This window comes from Schistocerca piceifrons, chromosome 4 (genome assembly GCF_021461385.2).
Source record: "Schistocerca piceifrons isolate TAMUIC-IGC-003096 chromosome 4, iqSchPice1.1, whole genome shotgun sequence".
NCBI lineage: Eukaryota > Metazoa > Arthropoda > Insecta > Orthoptera > Acrididae > Schistocerca > Schistocerca piceifrons.
Genome location: NC_060141.1, coordinates 465,922,295 through 465,930,272, shown reverse-complemented (window position 1 = coordinate 465,930,272; position 7,978 = coordinate 465,922,295).

The following is a 7,978-nucleotide window of genomic DNA, read 5'->3' as shown; positions in this document are numbered from 1 at the left end:
GTCTGAGAGCCCCAGCCGCACATTCCATCCGGGGAACTTGGCTGTATTAAGAGAAGCATGATTGTTTTGAATTAGTTATAAAATACGAGTGTTCAGTGACGAAGCCTGCTCCTCATTTACTGGCAGAATAACCTGCTGACAAGTAGTTTTGTAACATCTGCGTATCTACGTCATGTGTGGGATTATATTCATGGAGACTTCAGAATGAAATAATGAGCATTTGAAAATTAAAAGAAGAAATCTCCAATAGGAATAAAAACAATAACCAAGCTACAAGCAGCTGTTGGAAAGTTAATATCTTTGCAGTTCTTTGAAAACAAAATCTACTGCTGCATAGTATTCGATACCGTGTTCCGGCACCCCGTGCATTGTAAAACGTTTGGATTCTCCACGAGGTAGCTGAGACGTTGCTGCTCAAGTCTAATTTTCAGCCGTGGCGCTCCTGAGCTCATCTAGTGTGTGAGCTGGGTTCTTACAAGGACACACTGAAAGTTTCACCTGGTACCAAGCATGCTCGGTCAGCTTCACGTCGGCAGATACCACAGACCGTTTAATATTGTTGACTCCTGCCATCTTTGGAAAGTTGTTCTCGGGGTGGGTGCGATGAGCTCGTGTATTGTCGTCTTGATAGACGAACCAAGCGCCGAAATGTTGACTGTAGGGCTGGTCAGTAGATTCGAGGATTCTGTGCTGATAGTGTTCAACCCTCAAGTTATTTTCGATAGCGATTAGAGGTGTCTGATATATATTCAAGACGCCAACCCAAAATACCACTGACCTACCTGCCCGCTGAATCCGTCGGATAGCACACCTCAGACGTGCGTTGGTATCTGGTTAACTACACACTCTTCTTCGTCAGGCGTCAAACAACTTGATGGAGAGAATCGGACGCCATTGATCCAGATTCTATTCCATGTGCTTCCATTGTTGTTCCTAATGGAAGTCGAAAGGCCAAATCTATCGTATACAGATGGTTCAGTAGAATCTCGTGACTCAGTTGCCCTTAGAAAGACCATCGAAGTTAGTTCCATTTTACCAGCGCACCTACGATCAATAATTCGTAGGTAACTTTCATCAGCCGGCTGGCTGACCTCTAGCGATCACTACGTTGCAGATTTTCAGCGTTTTGTGTCTAACGATTGCGGCTGAATGTTCTAATGATACGCTGTTTTATACGCCAATTGTGCCCGTTAATTCCCGAGCTGATAATCATTCTTGCAACAAAGCGACGAAGTAAGCAGGGTCTAAGCTTGAAATGGTGCTTCCAGTCGAAATGAAAGGCTGGAAAGCACACGGGAGTCGCACTGTAGCGTTAGTGATCAGAAACGTAGCTGATTATACTGAAATCCACTGAATGCAGGGTTAATTTAATTTCTTACATGGATGGCTGAACACAGCCATTTCCTTTGTTCAAAACACTATTTAGGAAATGATTTACAACTAAAAAAACTTGCTACGTTAGTCAGGAGAATGAGCCAAAATGTTTTTTGAGTAGTTTACTTCTTTTTGGAACTCACACAGGCGACTCTGGTTTATCCACGTAGGACACTTTCTCACCGTTATCTAAAGACACATTTTCGGCTTATTCTCGGTTGGGATACCGATCAAGGCAATAAGAAAATAAAATGTGTTTTTGTGTACAGTCATAATTTTTTATTCTGCTTACTAGTTACCGGTTTCGGTACCCAGTACCTTACGCAGGTCGTCCCCTGGAATGCAGTCGGCATACTTGCTTCCCAAGTAGGTGTGTCACGTCTGGGAGTAAGTGGGTGGAGCTTGCTACCACCTCTCCCCTCACCTCCTAAGAATTCGTCCATGACGATGTTTTTGGGTTAATGAGCTAATTATATTTAAAATGTGACAATTCTCCTGTCACGACTGGCGTATCCGCCAGTGTAAAAGGAGGTGGGGAGTTTTGTGCTGTCGGAAGAATGAACCTCCTTCAGTGGCAAATCAAGGCAGCTTTAACTGAGCACCGAAATAGCAGTTGGGCAGAAAGATGGTCTCGCGTCAGCTTGAAGCCACTGCATGGAACCTCGTCTGCCTCCTTACGAAGAGACGATCTGAGAAGCCGCCGTTAACAACTACAGTTGGTCACTCCTACACTTCGCTGCACTTGGCAAACGCTTTAGGTGATGTATTTGATATAACTCTAATCCCGTGACGGAGCCCATCAATGGCGCCCACATACATCTGGTGGCGGAACGACTACGAGTTCTCTCTTCGACGAACCGGAAGCAGATGATCTGGAAATAGAAGCCACCATTTAGAAGGAAGTCCGGCAAGCTTTCAAACGATTACAAAATAGAAAATCACGAGGGTGTGATCAAATCAAAGAGCAGATGCTCAAGGAACTGCCTCCAGCGGATATTACGTACATTACCCTAACTCAGAAGAAATAACTAACACCTGGAAGAAAGTCAGCGTTACAGCAGTCCCAAAACCGGGGAACATCCGAGCGGATTCTATCAGCTACTGGCTGGTCAGCCTCTTCTCCAAGCTGAGCAAGGCCTTCGAGAGGATTCCTGTTGCCATGGCTCAATCTACAACGAAGCAGTGGTGCCTGGCGATCAGTTCGGGTTCCAACCAGGGCACTCCACGCCTCCCCAGCTCCTGAGTGTAGTGGGTGAAAGAACCATGCCATTTAATATAAGGAAACGTTGTGGCATGATCCTCCTGGGTGTGTGCCATGCCTTTGACGGGATTGGCATCAGGGTCCGATTTACAAAATATTCACTCAGGGGCAGCCGAGCTCGCTGGTACAGCTTCTCGGCAGCTATCTACAGGGTACTCCTCCTTCATTAGACTTGGGTACGACCATGCATAAATGTATATGGCAATCCTCAGGGTTTGATACTGGGCCATATCTTGTAAACCGTCGACACAGCAAACCTTCCATCGTCAACATATGTTGGTAAATACGTAAACACTGTCGATATATGTAGCACTGAGACAACGAATCGTGGGCATCAGACTAGTACACCAAGATTAACGCTGCCAAGATCCAGGCGATTCTATTCAAAAGCGGCGGTCCAGACCTATAGGAGACATCACTCACTTCGGCACCCCCATACCATCGACGTCGACATCTGTAGCTCATGTGGAAAAACCACCAAGGCGACACCTGAAAGGAAACTTGTGGCATCCTGGGAGACCTTTACCCACTGGTTAGTGAGAGACATGATCAATCATAGACAGTGCCTGTCCTGTATGGGGAACTGCAGCTAAAGCTCCTGCTGTCGAAGCCCAAAGGTTGCAGAATAATGCACTCTGGTGCTTATACCATATTCCCAGTAATATCGCGGCTTGCTGTCTTCACGAAACTGCAGGGAAGAAGCAAGTGATTCAGAGATTCAAGGAGCACGCTGAATATTTGTGTTATAAGTGGCAACATCGACCGAATGCTTTCATAAAGTGCTTAGGTCAGTGCAATGAAGACACAAGCAGCCTGTGAACCCAGTAGCCAGGTAGTAGGCGCACGTTGAGATTATCAGACGAGGTTAGCATGACACGAGAGAAGCCACATTCAACACTATAAGTTCAAATACAGTACTCACCATCAGATCTGGCACGCTATACTCAACAGCTCCAAAGGAACTCCAAAGGAACCAAATGGAGTATTGTCGGTACAGAAGTGGTAACAACAGATTGGTTCGGTCAAGAGAACTCTGTGTATTCGAACGTTGACTAAATTTGATTACTTGTTGTTTGGCACTTCACGGTTTGGAGCTGGGAGCCTCCAATCAGACCGCTCAGCGTCACTCGCGAACTTTCCGCCGTTGCCAATCTGGCACAATAAATCGTCAGTTCATTTGCATCGTTGTGTTTGTGATGTTTTTGGTGTGGTTATCACATCCGATAAAGTGCGAAATAAAAGAGGTAGACCCAGGATTCGGAAACCAAACACATCAAAAGAGAAAGGCGGCAAGGAATTGAATTTAAATGATAATCGCGACAAGTCATGCGCAATGTTTAGGAGTACTTAGACAGAGAAGCGGAAAATGGGGAACCTCTGTCACCAAGGGGGGGAGTGAAGCAGGACACTCTTGTCTTCATGAGCTGGAGAAGAAGAGAAGTGAGAACGGGTCGTGAGTCGTGCCTGGACAGTAGACCACTTGCCCTGCCATGTTGCATATTCCCCGGCCTGTAACCTCCCCACAGAAAAATTGTTAAACTATTAATACGAATAATGAATGTGATTCTAATTTTTGTGTAACCTCAGAACAAAACTGGTTCCCATTTAATGTACCCACAAAATTCTTTTCTCATTTAACATAAGCTCGAAACAGAAAAATTCCTAAACCTCATAATAAAAAATAAATTCAGTAACCTGGTAAAATTTGGACGACAGCAGTGCTGCGTCATGGCCCTGTAAGATCATTATGAACAAAAAAGCAAAAATTCTCACCTCGATAAAGTCGGCAACTATCTGTTCTTACAATAGCTCTTTTCCGGCACAGCACTGTGCAATGCTGGCGTATACATTAGTTATTTATGAAAGGAAGTAAATGATTTTTCTTTTGCAACAACAGGAATGATGATGCATTGAAAAAAAATATTAAATTCTTTAAATTGAAATGAATGCTTGTTATTATTAGGACATTTTTAAAAGATATACATGGGAATTTACATAATATTAGTAGATATGCGCGAGGCTGCTTTTTACCTTATACAATAATACTCAGGCTCCGGCATCGCTGCACCGCGACCGGCCCAGCCAACATGATACACCAGACCAGACCAGAGCAGAAACACACACTGGCAACAACTTACTGCTACTGCTACACAGTTCGTACAGTCAACACTGCTCTCTGGTCAGCGATTCTCTTATACCTTGCATATCGCAGGCAGCGCATGAGCAATACATCGAAATTACATATGCTCGGACCTCTTACATAAAATTACATCTGTATTACATCTGCTCGGACCTCTTACAGGCCTCGTTGGCCCCTCTGGTAACATTGTCTGACATTCCAGCGTCCTTCTGTCACATCAGGTTCATTTTTTCTAGAGCACAGACCCCTCTCTGCCTCTTTGTCGCCTGTGCGCTTGTTGTTGAAAGCGGTGTAAACTGAGCTGCAATCGGATCACGCCCCCAATGTGGTAGAAGTATCCGCACTACAGGTGGCGCAATATATGGTCGGAGGTGAGCGCCCCTTTTCTTGACACTGCTGCATCAACGGGAAACAATTGAATCGTTCTCATCTCCAACAAGTTCATCTCGCCCACGCCTCCTGTTGAGGTTTGTGCGAGAAGAACGTACTGTTGGAAAGAGCAAACTCGACAGCTTTACATGGTTTCCGATAGGTAGCAGCAGTGTGTGCCCACTTCAGTTCTATTAAAAATGTTGTCGGGACAACAGAAAGCGTTTTGTGTTCTGTGTTTTGCGCAGTGCGGGTCAATGATAACTATTCAGCATAATTTTCGTACCAGGTGTGGTGTGGATTCTCCTACAGCACAGAGCATTAGACGATAGCATAAACAATTCCTAGAAAAAGATTGTTTATGTAAAGGAAAATCGAAAGGCCGTCTCCGAGTGTATGACACAGACGTCGAACGCATCCGCCACAGTTCCGCGGAAATCCATTCACTGTGCAGCTCGAAGAAACATAGTATAAAGTTTTCCTACCCTATCAGTCCATTGACTCCCAAGGGAAAAACATTTTCTGGCCCCACCTAAACAGGTTGTCAATATAGAGCTCATATCGTGGCGCTGAGAGCCTCTGTCGCCCCCCCCCCCCCCCCCCCCCGGCCAATCTCACAGACCCTACCCCAGTTGCCGTTTCATGCGCTGAGCCTCAGTCCCCAGCTCAATTCATGTCCGATCTTTAAAACTGTTACTCGATGCTGGTTAAAGATAACTCGGTTTGACACTATCTTGTAGTTGTTAAATTTCTCTTGTATCCCATAGCGAATCATGCGATTAAGGAAGTACAGACCAGCTCGAGATGTCGTCCGAATGGAGCCCGAATGGAGCCAGTCGCCTTGCCGGTGACAACCAGGAGCGTAATCGCCTATCGCTACGCATTCTCTGCTCCTCGATGAAGTCATCATTTTCTCGCTCTCTCTTGACATCCTAGAACCTCTAAACGAATGAGATTACTTCGACTTCACTATGCTCTTCTTCGTATTCTGACCATCAGGGGGCTGATTATTTCATGGTTTTAAGGAGTGTTATTGTACAGTCATTTAGAAGGCGCTACATCACTCATGTTTCGTATCTACGTGTAAGCACAATTTGCCTGCGTTTCTGTACTTGACAGGCTCTTGAAATGCGTGTTCTGCAAAGCGGTAGTCGTCAAACGTTTTTGCCAGTACCGACATTGTGGAGCAGTACCTCGGGCTGCATATGTGCCGATTTTATTATTAACTGATAACCTAAATGAATTATAGTCCGATCCACGAACGATGACGCATGTCGAGGCACCGACGGGGACACCATTGTTGACGTTTCCATGCGGTAGTTGCGGTAAAGCGCATGTGCGTGCTTTCCGCTTGAACAAATCAAATATCCTGCAAATTATATCTCTTGCTTCCTTATGCAGAATTTATCACTTACCACCAAAATCAGCAATGACAGCTAGCAAGAAATGGAATCGTAATTCGTTAAACAACTCGCTACGATCACGTTTAATTCTCGCGTTAGCTAAGCATTCACAGCAGACCGCTGAGAACCAGTGTTGCCAACAATATACAACTTTTTCCATCCAGATTGAGAGTGAAAAAGACTAAAAAAATGCCTTAAAAGAATTATTCTAAAGTTTTATTCAGAAGCATAGAAATGACAATTAAACGCCACTCACTCGAGATATAGACCACATAAATAACATATTTTTTACTAAACTTACCTAAAACTGGATAAGAATGTCGTCTTCATCATTATCGCCATCGTCCTCACGGGAAAGAGAAGCTGCAGTAGAAGTTGATGGTCTCGATTTATATGCTTCAATTGTCCCACCTGTTCTGTGAACTGACTGAGGAAATATGTAATTATGGCAGCACCGATTCTTTCTGCGAAGACCTGCACGAATCCCTAATATCGCGTTTACCATATCTGTACGCATTCGACTCCTTATCTTCGTTTTGATGAGATTCAACTGGCTGAATATTCCTTCTACCTCGCCGTTGGACCAAGGAATTATGAGCCTAGATAATGCAAATTCTGCTAGTTCTTTAGAAGGATTTTCAACGCTGGCGCCATGCTAACTGAAAACTTTACACCTGAAATCGACAGAATTGTTGACGTTATAGCATTGGATGACGGTCATTTTTTGCCACTGTAATTCAATCATTGTAATTGTATCATTATCCAAGTGCTTTCTAACAGGGGAATTAAGGGTTCTTTTACCACTACAAGAGCCTTTGAAACTGCAAGAAGAGATAATTTCCTCAATACTTCAATGTTATCAGGCAATTTTTGCTGTAATTGTTTGACATGTGAAGAAACAAATTTTACACATCTTTCTCTAATATTTTTTTCTTCGCCTTCGGTTATTTTGTTTCTAATTTCTGAATTTTTTTTTCAAACAAGTATCTAAGATACGGCTTTGAATCTAGGTGATTTTCGAAATCATTGTCAAGATATTTTCTCTGAACTGGATAGATGGTAATGACAACTTGCTTAACAAGAGATTGAATAAGAATTACCAGGTCATCGACCGCAGCTCGTTGTCTTGCGGTAGCGTTCTCGCTTCCTGTGCACGGGGTCCCGGGTTCGATTCCCGGCGGGGTTAGGGATTTTCTCTACCTCGTGATGATTGGGTGTTGTGTGTTCTTCATCATCATTGACTTGCCGAAGTGGCGTCAACTAAAAAGGACTTGCAATACGGCGGCCGAACTTCCCCGCATGGGGCCTCCCGGCCAACAATGCCATACGATCATTTCATTTAGCAGGTCATCTAATAACTTGCATTGGTCCACACCATTTGACTCGAATTCCTTATTGACTCTCTGTAGACTTGAAAGGATAGGTTTCAAA